The sequence below is a fragment of the Bos mutus genome, chromosome 26 (assembly GCF_027580195.1).
Source record: "Bos mutus isolate GX-2022 chromosome 26, NWIPB_WYAK_1.1, whole genome shotgun sequence".
Classification (NCBI taxonomy): Eukaryota; Metazoa; Chordata; class Mammalia; order Artiodactyla; family Bovidae; genus Bos; species Bos mutus.
In genome coordinates, this window is record NC_091642.1 from 215,764 (window position 1) to 228,897 (window position 13,134).

A 13,134-nucleotide genomic window follows, 5' to 3' on the forward strand; every position below is an offset into this window, starting at 1 on the left:
GTGGGTGGTGAGACAGTGACCCCCGATGTCATGGGGGCTAGCAGGGACACAGTAGGAGCCCCAAAGCACAGAAGAACAAAACAGGGCATGACGGCTTTGCAAGGGCTCTGAGACCTAAACTGTCACTGGAACTGAGGCCACAAAAGAAGTCTGGAACCCACACATTGAGTCTAAACAGAACGGCCGCCTGCTGAAATAGAAGACTTAAACAGAAGCAGAGTGTCTGACATCACAACCAGCGTGCCTGGGGTACAACTGAAAACCACTCGCCATGAGAAGAACCAGGGGAACCACAGCTGATGGTAAAAGACAATCAGCTGCCAATCCTCGTCAAAATTATCTGATGAGGACTTTCAGTCACCATAAAGATGCTTCTATTATAAACTGCAAATTCTTTTTAAATAAATGAAAAAAACTCCAGCAAAGAAATAGAAGTTACAAAAATGAAACTGGAACACTCACACTTTGCAGTCAGAATGGTCAAACGCTGCAACCACTTTGGGCAACCACCTGGCAGTTCTTCCGAATGTTAACACGGAGCTTCCCTGGGGCTTCTCAGTGGCTCAGACGGTAAAGAGTCTGCCGGCAACGTGGGAGACCTGGGTACGATCCCTGGGTTGGGAAGATCCCCTGGAGGAGAGCATGATAACCCACTCCAGTATTGTTGCCTGGAGAACCCCATGGACAGAGGAGCCTGGTGGGCTGCAGTCCGTGGGGTCGCAAGGAGTTGGACGTGACTGAGCGGCCAAGCACAGCACACAATCTTCCCTATGACCCAGAAATCCTGTGAATCAAAGAGAAGTGAAGTTATGTCCAAGATAGGCAGCAGGCTATATGGTGCAAATCGGGGAATTACAGACATTACTTTACAAAGTAGTAATCATTTAAATAGAGTATAATCTGTAAAAATACTGAAACTCTGCTGTACAACTGAAGGCTCAGAAGATAAAGAATCTGCCTGCAATGCAGGAGACCTGGGTTCGATCCCTGGGTTGGGAATATCCCCTGGAGAAGGAAATGGCTACCCATGCCAGTACTCTTGCCTGGAGAATTCCATGACAGAGGAGCCTGGCAGGCTACAGTCTGTGGGGTCACAAAGAGTCAGACATCATTGAGTGACTAACAGATACACTGAAACTCATATAAAACTGCAAATCAGCTATCCTGGAATATTTCAAAGATATGTTCACTTTAAAGACTGTGCATAAATGTTCATAGTAGCATTATTTGCAATAGAAAAAATAGAAACAACCTAACGCACTCCAGTCAACGAGCAGATAAACTGCCACATGTCTACACCATGAAACATTCAGCTCAGTTCAGTTGCTCACTCATGTCTGACACTTTGCGACCCCATGGACTGCAGCACACCAGGCTTCCCTGTCCATCACCAACTCCCAGAGCTTGCTCAAACTCAAGTCCATCGAGTCAGTGATGCCATCCAACCCTCTCATCCTCTGTCGTCCCCTTCTCCACCTGCCTTCAATCTTGCCCAGCAGCAGGGTCTTAACCAATGAGTCAACTCTTCACATCAGGTGAGCAAGGATTAGAGTTTCAGCTTCAGTATCAGTGCTTCCAAAGACTGATTTCCTTTATCTCCTTGCAGTCCAAGGGACTCTCAAAAGTCTTCTCCCATACCACAGTTCAAAAGCATCAATTCTTCAGCTCAGCTTTCTTTATGGTACAATTCTCACATCCAAACATGACTACTGTAAAAACCATAGCTTTGACTAGATGGACCTTTATCAGCAAAGTAATGTTTCTGCTTTTTAATACGCTAATTTTGTCATAGCTTTTCTTCCAAGGAGCAAGCGTCTTTTAATTTCATGGCTACAGTCACCATCTGCAGTGATTTTGGAGCCCAAGAAAATTAAGTCTCTCACAGTTTCCATTGTGTCTCCATCTATCTTCCATAAGTGATGGGACCAGATGCCATGATCTTAGCTTTTTGAAGGTTGAGTTTTAAGCCAGCTTTTAAACTCTCCTCTTTCACTTTCATCAAGAGGCTCTTTAGTTCTTTTTCATTTTCAGCCATAAGGGTGGTGTCATCTGCATGTCTAAGGTAATTGATATTTATCCCGGCAATATTGATTCCACCTTGTGCTTCATCCAGCCTGGCATTTCCCATCATGTACTCTGCATATAAGTTAAATAAGCAGGGTGACAATATACAGCCTTGATGCACTCCTTTCCTGATTTGGAACAAGTCTGTGGTTCCATGTCCAGTTCTAACTGTTGCTTCTTGTCCTGCATACAAATTTCTCAGGAGGCAGGTAAGGTGGTCTGGTATTCCCATCTCTTTCAGAATTTTCCACAGTTGTGATCCACACAGTCAAAAGCTTTGGCATAGTCAATAAAGCAGAAGTAGATGTTTTCCTGGAACTCTCTTGCATTTTCTATGATTCAATGGATGTTGGCAATTTGATCCCTGGTTCCTCTGCCTTTTCTAAAACCAGCTTGAATATCTGGAAGTTTACGGTTTATGTACTGCTGAAGCCTGGCTTGGAGAATTTTGAGCATTACTTTTCTAGCATGTGAGATGAGTACAGTTGTGTTGTAGTTTGAACATTCTTTGTCATTGCCTTTCTTTGGGATTGGAATGAACACTGACCTTTTCCAGTCCTGTGGCCACTGCTGAGTTTTCCAGATTTGCTGGAATATTAACTGCAGTACTTTCACAGCATCATCTTTTAGGATTTGAAATAGCTCAACTGGAATTCCATCATCTCCACTAGCTTTGTTTGAGTGGGCTTCCTAAGGCCCATTTGACTTCACATTCCAGGATATCTGGCTCTAGGTGAGTGATCACACTATCTTGGTTATCTGGGTCATGAAAATCTTTATATACTTCCGTGTATTCTTGCCATCTCTTCTTAATATCTTCTGCTTCTGTTAAGTCCATACCATTTCTGTTCTTTATTGCGTCCATCTTTGCATGAAGTGTTCCCTTAGTATCTATAATTTTCTGGAAGAGATCTCTAGTCTTTCCCATTCTGTTGTTTTCCTCTATCTCTTTGCATTGATCACTGAGGAAGGCTTTCTTATAGCTCCTTGCTATTCTTTGGAACTCTGCATTCAAATGAGTGTATCTTTCCTTTTCTCCTTTGCCTTTAGCTTCTCTTCTTTTCTGTTATTTGTAATGGCCTTCTTTTTCTTGAGGATGGTCTTGATCACTGCCTCCTGTACAATATCATGAACCTCCATCCATAGTTCATCAGGCACTCTGTCTGTCAGATCTAATCCCTTGAATCTGTTTGTCACTTCCACTATATAATCATAAGGGATTTGATTTAGGTCATACCTGAATGGTCTAGTGGTTTTCCCCATTTTCTTCAATTTAAGTCTGACTTTGGCAATAAGGAGTTCATGATCTGAGCCACAGTCAGCTCCCGGTCTTGTTTTTGCTGACTGTATAGAGCTTCTCCATCTTTGGCTGCAAAGAATATAATCAATCTGATTTTGGTATTGACCCTCTGGTGATGTCCATGTGTAGAGTCTTCTCTTGTGTTGTTGGAAGAGGGTGTTTGCTAGGACCAGTGCATTCTCTGGCAAAACTCTTGTTAGCCTTTTCCCTGCTTCATTTTGTACCCCAAGGCCAAACTTGCCTATTACTCCAGGCATCTCTTGACTTCCTACTTTTGCATTCCAGTCCTCTATAATGAAAAGGACATCTTTTGGGGGTGTTAGTTCTAGAAGGTCCTCATAGAACCATTTAACTTCAGCTTCTTCAGCATTACTGGTTGGGGCATAGACTTGGATTACTGTGATATTGAATGGCTTGCCTTGGAAATGAACAGAGATCATTCTGTTGTTTTTGAGATTGCACCCAAATACTGCATTCCATACTCTTTTGTTGACTATGAGAGCTATTCCATTTCTTCTAAAGGATTCTTACCCACAGTAGTAGATAAAATGGTCATCTGAGTTAAATTCATCCATTCCAGCCCATTTTAGCTCACTGATTCCTAAAACATCGACGTTCACTCTTGCTATCTCCTGTTTGACCACTTCCAATTTGCCTTGATTCATGGACCTAACATTCCAGGTTCCTATGCAATATTGTTCTTTAGAGCATCGAACTTTGCTTCCATCACCCATCACATCCACAACTGGGTGTTGTTTTTGCTTTGGCTCCATCCCTTCATTCTTTCTGGAGTTATTTCTCCATTCTTCTCCAACAGCATATTGGGCACCTACCAACCTGGGGAGTTCATCTGTCATGTCCTATCTTTTTGCCTTTCATACTGTTCATGGGGTTCTCAAGGCAAGAATATTGAAGTGGTTTGCCATTGCCTTCTCCAGTGGACCACGTTTTGTCAGAACTCTCCACCATGACCCGTCTTGGGTGGCCCTACACGGCATGGCTCATAGTTTCATTGAGTCAGACAAGGCTGTGGTCCATGTGATCAGTTTGATCAGTTTTCTGTGATTGTGGTTTTCATTCTGTCTGCCCTCTGAGGGATAAGGATAGGAGGCTTATGGAAGCTTCCTGATGGGAGGGCCTGACTGTGGGGGAAACTGGGTCTTATTCTAATGGAACAAGATATTCCCATGAAATATGCGTCAGCCACTAAAAGGCACGAGGTGCTGACAAATACCACAGTGCGGTGAGCCTTGAAAGCATCGTGCTGAGTGAAGGCGTCAGCCACAAAAGCCTGCATACACGGCTTCATTTGTACGAAGTGTCCAAACCGGCAGGTCCCTAACACGGAAAATGGGTTGGCGGTTGCCAGGGGCTGGAAGAAGGAGGAGATGGAAAATGACCGCTGAGGGGGACAGGACCTCCTCCGGGGCAATCATGGGATTACTCTGAAGTTAGCCAGTGCTGACTGTGGAATGCATCCACTGAAAACCACTGGACGACACACTTTTAAAGGATGCATTTGTGGTGTGTGCGTTGTATCTCAATAAAGCTCTTAGGTTTTTTAAAGAACCAAATGGAAATTATAGAACTGAAAATACAATAAGTGAATTTTTTTTTAAACTGTTTTAGTGACTCAGTAGTAGAATGGACAGGACAAATGATGGCATCATGAACCTGAAGAAAAAAATAGCGTTTTCTCTGTGTAAACAACAGAAAAAATAGGAAAAAGTTAACAGAGCCTCAGAGACCTCTGGGACAATAACTAAAGATCTAACATTGCTATCATTGGAGATCTGGGGAGGAGAGAAAAGAATGTCAGACTGAAAAAGAATTTGAAGATATAATGGCTGAAAACTTCCCAAATTTCATAGAAGATGTAAAGTTACAGATTCAAAACACTGAGTAAACCTCAAGGAGAGTAAACTCAAAGAAATTCACATGAAAACCCATAATAATTAAACATTTGAAAACCAAGGACAAAGAAAAAAAATCCTAAAAGGATTGCAGAACTACCCTTAAATAATGGCTAAATAAAAGCCTCCAAACAGAAAGAAAATGATAGTAGTAAGATGGGCCTTTCTGGAAGCAAAGAACAATGAAATAGGTAAAAGTAGAAATGAACATAATAGACTTTCACTTTGTGAGTTTCTTTAATCACATTTTATGACTGAAGCAAAAGTTGTAACATCTGAAGTGGCGCTCAGTGTATACAGAAGCCCATATAGAGAGCATGACATTTTACCACTTCAAGTGAAACACAGAATCTTTACTTATGTTTAGGTTCCCTTACCCTCCCAGTGTACCCTCCCTGGGCTTCCCTTGTGGCTCAGCTGGTAAAGAATCCTCCTGAAATTCAGGAGACCTGGATTCGATCCCTGAAGGGAAAGGCTACCCACTCCAGTATTCTGGCCTGGAGAATTCCATGGACAGTCCATGGGGTCGCAAAGAGTCGGACACCACTGAGCGACTTTCACTTTCACCCTCCCAATTTAAAAATACAGTTTCCTAAGTATTTGATCTGAATGTATGTGCTTCCCCTGTAAGTGGTGATAAGTTACTTATGTGTATAATAGCTAGAGCAACTAATAAGAAAATTATACAAACCTCGGGGGATCGGTCAAGATGGTGGAGTGAGAGGAGGGGGAGCTCAGCTGCTCCCAGGGACACACCAAAAATACATCTCCGTAACTTCCAGCAGTTACCACTGGAAGCTGGATGGAAACTGGCAGAAGGGCTCCTGTACAAACAGAGCTGTAAGAAAGATGCATGTTATTCATGCCTTTTTTCTGATCGCAGCTGTATGAAACCAGAAATCAATTACAGGAACAAAAAGAAGAAAAAAAAACATGTGGAGACTAAACAACATGCTACTAAAATAAAAACCAAACAAAAATGGGTCAACGAAGAAGCCAAAAAGGAAATCAGAAAACACCCAGAGACAGATGAAAATAGAAGCTCAACTCTGCAGCAAAGGCAGTTCCGAGAACCGCTTCTAGTAACGCAGCAGCACAGGCTTTCCTCAGGAAAGAAGGAAAGTCTCAAAGAAGCTAACCTGCCCCCCGGAAGAATTAGAACAAACGAGCCCCAGAGTCCTCAGAAGGACAGCAATCAAGAAGACAGGCGTGACAAAGGAGAAAAGGCCTGTGGAACCAGCTGTCTTCTGAGAAAGACAAAACTGACAGCCCTGTAGCCAGACTCACCAAGAAGGAAAATGAGAGGAGCCAAGGAAACAAATGAAAAATGAAAGGAGAAATAACCACCATGCTGCTGCTGCTGCTAAGTCGCTTCAGTCGTGTCCGACTCTGTGCGGCCCCACAGACGGCAGCCCACCAGGCTCCCCGTCCCTGGGATTCTCCACCATGCACAGTGACACAAAAACTCAGAACAGAACCCCACAAACAGTTACATGCCAATAAAGTGGACAAACTAGAAGAAAGGGACAGATTTCCAGAGACATATAACCTGCAAGACAGAGTCAAGAAAACGAAATTTGGGACTTCCCTTGCAGTCCAGTGGTTAGGCCTCCACACTTCCACTTCAGGGGCATGGGGTCAATCCCTGGTCAGGGAGCTAAGATCCCACAATCTGGGTTGCATGGCCAAAAAAAACCCACAGAAAACAGATAATTTAAAGAGACTGATCATTAATAGTGAAATTGAATTTGTGATTTTAAGAAGAACCCAGAAAATAAAAGTCCAGGACTGGATGGCTTCACAGGGGAATTCAATAAAACATATAAAAAAGAAGTAATACCTATCCTTCTCAAATTATTCCAAAAATGTAAGAGGCTGAGACACTCCCAAATTCACGTTACAAGTCTACCATTACCCTGATACAAAAAAATAGACACAGACACTAAAAAAAATACAATTATAGGTCAATATCCTTGATGAACATAGATGCAAAAATGTTCAACAAAATATTGGCAATGGAATCCAACAACATGTAAAAGGGATCATGTACCATGACCAAGTTGGATTTATTCTGCAGGGACACAAGAATGGTTCAATGTTCTCAAATCAATCAACGTGGCACACATTAACAAAAGGAAAGATACAAATCACACGACCATCTCAATAGACACAGAAATGCAAGTCCAAACCAGGAGCTATCACCTCACACCTGTCAGAATGGCTATCAGAAAGTCTACAAGTAACAAATGTTGGAGCAGAGGTGGAGAAAAGGGAACCCTCATACACTGTTGATAGGAATGTAAATTGGGGCAGCCTCTATGGAAATAGAACAGAGGCTTCTCAGAAAAGTAAAAAGTGAACCACCATAGGGTCCAGCAGCCCCACTCCTGGGCATATATCCAGAAAAAATTAAAATGCTAATTTGAAGAGATACATGCAGTCCAATGTTAACACAACAGCCCAGGTATGGGGGCGATGCGGTGCCATCGACAGAGTGACGGGGAAAGGAGGTGCGGCTCAGGCACACGGTGGCATGTTACTCAACCACTAAAAAGAATGAATCCTGCCATTTACAGAGGACAGACCGAGGCTTCCCAGGTGGCTCAGTGGGAAACAGTCCACCTGCCAATGCAGGAGACGTGGGTTCAGTCCCTGGGTTGGGAAGGTCCCCTGAAGAAGGAAATGTCAACCTGCTCTAGTATTCTGGCCTGGAAAATCCCATGGACAGCAGAGGCTGGTGGGCTACAGTCCACGGGGTTGCAAAGAGTCAGTCAACTGAGCATGCACACACAGATAGACCTAGAGGACATTATGCTTAGTGAAACAAGCCAGAGAAAGATGAACACTGCATGATAACCACTTACATGTGAAACCCAAAAGATAATACACATAAAGGTGTATACAAGCCAGAGACAGACTCACAAATGTAAGGGAAAAAAGAAAAACAGTGGTTACCAAAGGAGACAGGGAAGGGAGGGGGAAAATTGGGGGTACAGAACTAAGAGATTCAAAATACTACGTAGATATAAAATAGATAAGCAACAAGTATAGCTTTATAGCACAGGGAATCATTATCTCATAATATCTTTTAATTTAGTGTAATCTGTGGAAGTACGGAATCACTGTACACCTGAAGCTAATAAAGAATTGATCAAAAACAACAATTAAAAAAAAAAAAGGAAGGAAGGAAGTACGCCAAAGGTACACGGGGGCAAACTGAAAGAGCTCCCAGAGGCCAAATACAGAACAATGTGAGCAGCTGCATGAATAAAGCAACGTCAGATTACAGCCCAAAGTTGCTGTTGTTCATTTACTAAGGCCCGTCCAACTCTGCAGCCCCATGCACACCAGGCCTCCCTGTCCTTCACCATCTCCCAGAGTTCACTCAAACTCATGTCCATTGAGTCAGCGATGCCATCCAACCATCTCATCCTCTGTCGTCCCCTTCTGCTCCTGCCTTCAATCTTTCCCAGCATCAGGGTTCTTTCCGATGAGTCGGCTCCTCGCATCACGGGGCCAAAGTACTGGAGTTTCAGCTTCAGTCTCAGCTTCAGTCCTTCCAATGAACGTTCAGGGTGGATCTCCTTGAGGACTGACTGGCTGGATCTCCTTGCAGTCCAAGGGACTCTCAAGAGTCTTGTTCAACACCAGGGTTTGAAAGATCAATTCTTTGGAGCTCAGCCTGCTTTATGGTCCAACTCTTGTAACTACTGGCAAAACCATAGCTTGGACTTTACTCAGCAAAGTGACGTCTCTGTTTTTTAGTGTGTCTAGATTTGTCATAGCTCTCCTTCCAAGGAGCAAGCATCTTTTAATTTCATGTCTGCAGTCATCATCAGCAATGATTTGGGAGCCCAAAAAAAGAAAATCTGTCACTGTTTCCATTTTTTCCCCATCTATTTACCATGAAGTGTTGGGACCAGATGCCATGATCTTAGTTTTTGAACATTGAGTTTTAAGCCAGCTTTTTCACTCTCCTCTTTCACCTTCAAGAGGCTCTTTAGTTCCTTGTCACTTTCTGCCATTTGAGTCATACCTTCTGCATATCTGAGGTTGTTGATATTTCTCCTGGCAATCTTGATTTCCAACCTGTGCTTCATACAACCCAGCATTTTATATGATGCTCTCTGCATGTCAGTTAAAGAAACAGGGTGGCAATATACAGCCTTGTCACACTCCTTTCGCAATTGTGAACTACTCACTTGTTCCACTTCCAGCTCAAACTGTTGCTTCTTGACCTGCATACAGGCTCCTCAAGAGACATGTAAGGTCGTCTGGTAGTCACATCTCTTTAAGAATTTTCCACAGGTAGTTTTGATCCATACAGTCAAAAGCTTTAATGTAGTCAATGAAGCTGAAGTAGATGTTTTTCTGGAATTCCCTTGCTTTCTCTATGATCCAATGAATGTTTGACCTCACACCATATGCAAAAATTAACACAAAATATATTATAAACTTCAATGTAAAAATCTAACATTATCAGGAAAACATAGGAGAAAATCTTTCTGACCTGAGATTATGCCAATATTTCTTAGATATGACCCAAAAATATAAAATAACCATAGATAAATGGACTACATCAAAATTAAAAAGCTTTCTTTGAAATAGGACAAAAAGACAAAAAGACAAACTACAGATAAGGAGGAAGTATCTGAAAATTACACATCTAATAAAGGACTTCTATTCAAAAGACAGTAAGTTCTCATACTCCAGGATAAGAAAACCACCCAATGATATAATCAGCAAGCTATTTGAACTTCACCAAAGAATAAACATAGATGTCCAGTGACTCCCTGGGGAATTGCAAATTAAAAGGGCAAAGCAACCTTACAGGCCTGGCAGGATGACTGAGGAGCTGTGGGGCAGCTGGAGCTCAGTCCACAACCACCCTGGGAAGGTGGGGCATTTCACAGTGAGTTATACACACCCCAACACATGATCCTGCCATCTAACTCCTAGATGGTTACCCAGGAGAAATTAAAACCTGTGTGTGTGAAAGTCTTACAGGGGAATGTTCATAACTGCATTATTCACAATAGATAAAATCTCAAGCAACCAAAATGATTGCAACAGGCATACATGGTAAATCCATGTGTGTTAGCCACTCGGTCGTGTCCGACTCTTTGCGATCCCATGGACTTTAGCCCACCAGACTCCTCCGTCCATGGGATTCTCCAGGCAAGAACACTGGAGTGGGTTGCCATTTCTGTCTCCAGGGGATCTTCCCAACCCAGGGATCCAACCCAGGTCTCCTGCATTGGCAGGCAGATTCTTTACCATCTGAGCCACCAGGGGAGCCCCATAAATAAGGTAAGTCTTTGCAAATGAGAAGTTGGAGGGAATTTTCTTAATCTGATGAAAACTGTCAGCAGAACACAGCTCGCAGCCAGTGCCCTACTTTCTGAGACAGAAACAGGCTACTCCCACTTCTCTGTCTGACTTTGCTCTGGGGTCTTGACCAGTGTGGTGAGTTTCGGGAAGAAAACTTGTAAGGGTTGGAAATGAGTGCAAAGTTGTCATTCTCACAGACAAGGTCCTGGGGATATAAAAACCCAAAAGCTATAGATAGGTTAGTAGAATTCAGAAGAAGGTTAGCAAGATAACTGGATAACTTGTGTTGACTAAAAAAGATGCAGAATGTGAGAGTCGCAAGTTAGCTTTATTGGGGGCAAAAGGAGAACTGCAGCCTGGGGACAGCACCTCAGACAGCGCCGAGACCACTCCAGAGAGGCGGTGGGAAGTCAGTATACGAGATCTTGGTGAAGGGGGGAGTTCGAGGCCATCAGGTGCTTATTTACAAAAGTTTCTCTGCTAGTCACGAGGAGTTGATGTCACCATTAAGGAATTAGTGATTTTCTAGATACAAAGAGATGGAAGGATTGGGATCATGAAATCAGTTCCTGAAAATATCTAACTCTCTAAAGACCTATCCCACCAGATTCCCTGGAACACAGCGCCCCACTTTCCATCCGGAACCCCCCTCAGCGGGTGTTGACGTCCTGCAGCTGCAGCAGCACAGGGCTCCATCTCCCCAGAGGCGGGTGGCAAACGGCCTTCTTGTTTTTCTTCAGTTGCTGGCAAACGCTCTCAGCAAGTGCCAATTTGCAGTTGATACTTGTCAATAAACAAGTCACTTGTTTTTCTACATGTAAGAATAAACAGAAAAGTAATTATTTTAAATAGTGATGTTTTATAAAAGCAACGAAAGTATTAGCTGTTTAGGAATAACTCTACTGAATGAAAAGCTGCCTTAAAACTCAACATTCAAAAAACTAAGATCAAAGCATCTGGTCCCATAACTTCATGGCAAATAGATGGGGAAACAATGGAAACACCAACAGACTTTATTTTCTTGGGCTCCAAAATCACTGCAGTGACTGCAGCCATGAAATTAAGACGCTTGCTCCTTGGCAAACCTAGACAGCATATTAAAAGGCAGAGACGTCAACTTTGCAGACAAAGGAAGGGGCTGAATTTGGCAAAACGATTCTAAATTTTACATGGGCCTCCCCGGCGGCCCTAGTGGTAAAGAACCCTCCTGCTGATTCTGGGGACCTAAGAGATGAGGTTCGATCCCTGGGTCAGGAAGATCCCCTGGAGAAGGGAATGGTTACTCACTCCAGTATTCCTACCTGGAGAAGCCCATGGACAGAGGGGCCTGGCGGCCTACATACAGTCCATGGGGTCACAGAGTCGGACACGACTGAAGCGACTTAGCAGCAGGCACAAACAAGTAGAAACAGCCATCCCAGGCAATGCAAGCAGCTCCCAGCGGCCCTCTTTGGGTGAGTGGCCCGTGTGACGGGGGGTCTCCCACGTGAGTTGGCAGCGTGGGGCGTAAGAGTAGAGCAGGGGCAGAGAGCGGGGTGCAGGGCTGGGTTCCCTCCTCCTACAGACACAGCCAGTCACAGGCCCCCCGCCCAGCTGGCACTAGCGCGGTATGGAAGGGAGTATCTGATGACCAAGGGCAGAGGTGGGAGAGACCTGGGCTGGGAGTTTCCACACTGAGGCTGGTGGAGAAGGCACGTGGAGACCCAGGAGGGAAGCCGGGGAGGGTTCTTGGGGTGTGGGTGGGGTGCAGAGCTCAGCACAGTTGGGGGAAGCCAGCCCCACTTGCGGGCAGGAGGCCTCGGAAGTCCTGGGTACAGATAAGGTCTCCGTGCAGAGGCAGGAAGTCCAGCCCCTACCCTGTGGCTTGTTTTCTGAGAAGGTGGGGGTGTGGAGTTTAGGTGGCTCCTGGGGAGGCAGTTCCTGTGACAGAGACAGAGAAGGGGGCTCCACACGGGTGGGTGAGGCTGTGTATGGGTGGGGGGGTGCTGTGGGAGTGACCCAAGAAACAGGCAGGACAAGAGGTCTTGGACAGGGGATGATGTGAAGCCGGGGTGTCGGTGAGAGGGTCTGACTCGGCACGGGGCTCAGGGCCCTGGGAAGTGGAGGTTAGGGAACCCTCGACCATGAGCCAAGAGGCTGTCCACAGATGCCTGGGTTCCCAAGAAGAGAAGCTCCAACCACACGCCAAGGTCTTCAACAGACCGAATGACATCCCAGGCACTCCGCAGCCTGAGATACTGCAAGATACCACGTGCTCACCAGGGCTCCGGGAGACACCTGACCTTGACTCAGGGAGGCGGGGTGGTGCCAGGTCCCGGAGGCTTGAGAGCAAGCCCTGAACATGCGGGAGTGGGGAGCTGCTCACAAGACCGGAGCCATACCCCCACGGAGGTTCCAGGGGCCTCCATGCAAGCAGAGCCACTGGGTCAGCAGACAGGGGCCCACAGGGTCAGCAGACGGGGGCCCACACGGTCAGCAGACGGGGGCCCACAGGGTCAGCAGACAGGTGCCCACAGGGTCAGCAGA

At 44.9% G+C, this 13,134-nt stretch overlaps 1 protein-coding gene and 1 long non-coding RNA gene across 2 annotated transcripts in view; both read right to left on the reverse strand.

Moving 5' to 3' along the window:
* LOC106700651 (uncharacterized) overlaps positions 1 to 13,134 on the reverse strand; it is a 194,254-nt gene that overhangs the window by 23,717 nt on the left and 157,403 nt on the right. The window lies entirely within an intron of this gene.
* The window catches only part of LOC138985829 (uncharacterized), a 55,973-nt gene continuing 50,706 nt past the window's right edge, over positions 7,868 to 13,134 (reverse strand). The window contains exon 3 of the long non-coding RNA XR_011462789.1: positions 7,868 to 11,419. This is a non-coding gene — a long non-coding RNA (uncharacterized lncRNA). The remainder of the gene's footprint in view (positions 11,420 to 13,134) is intronic.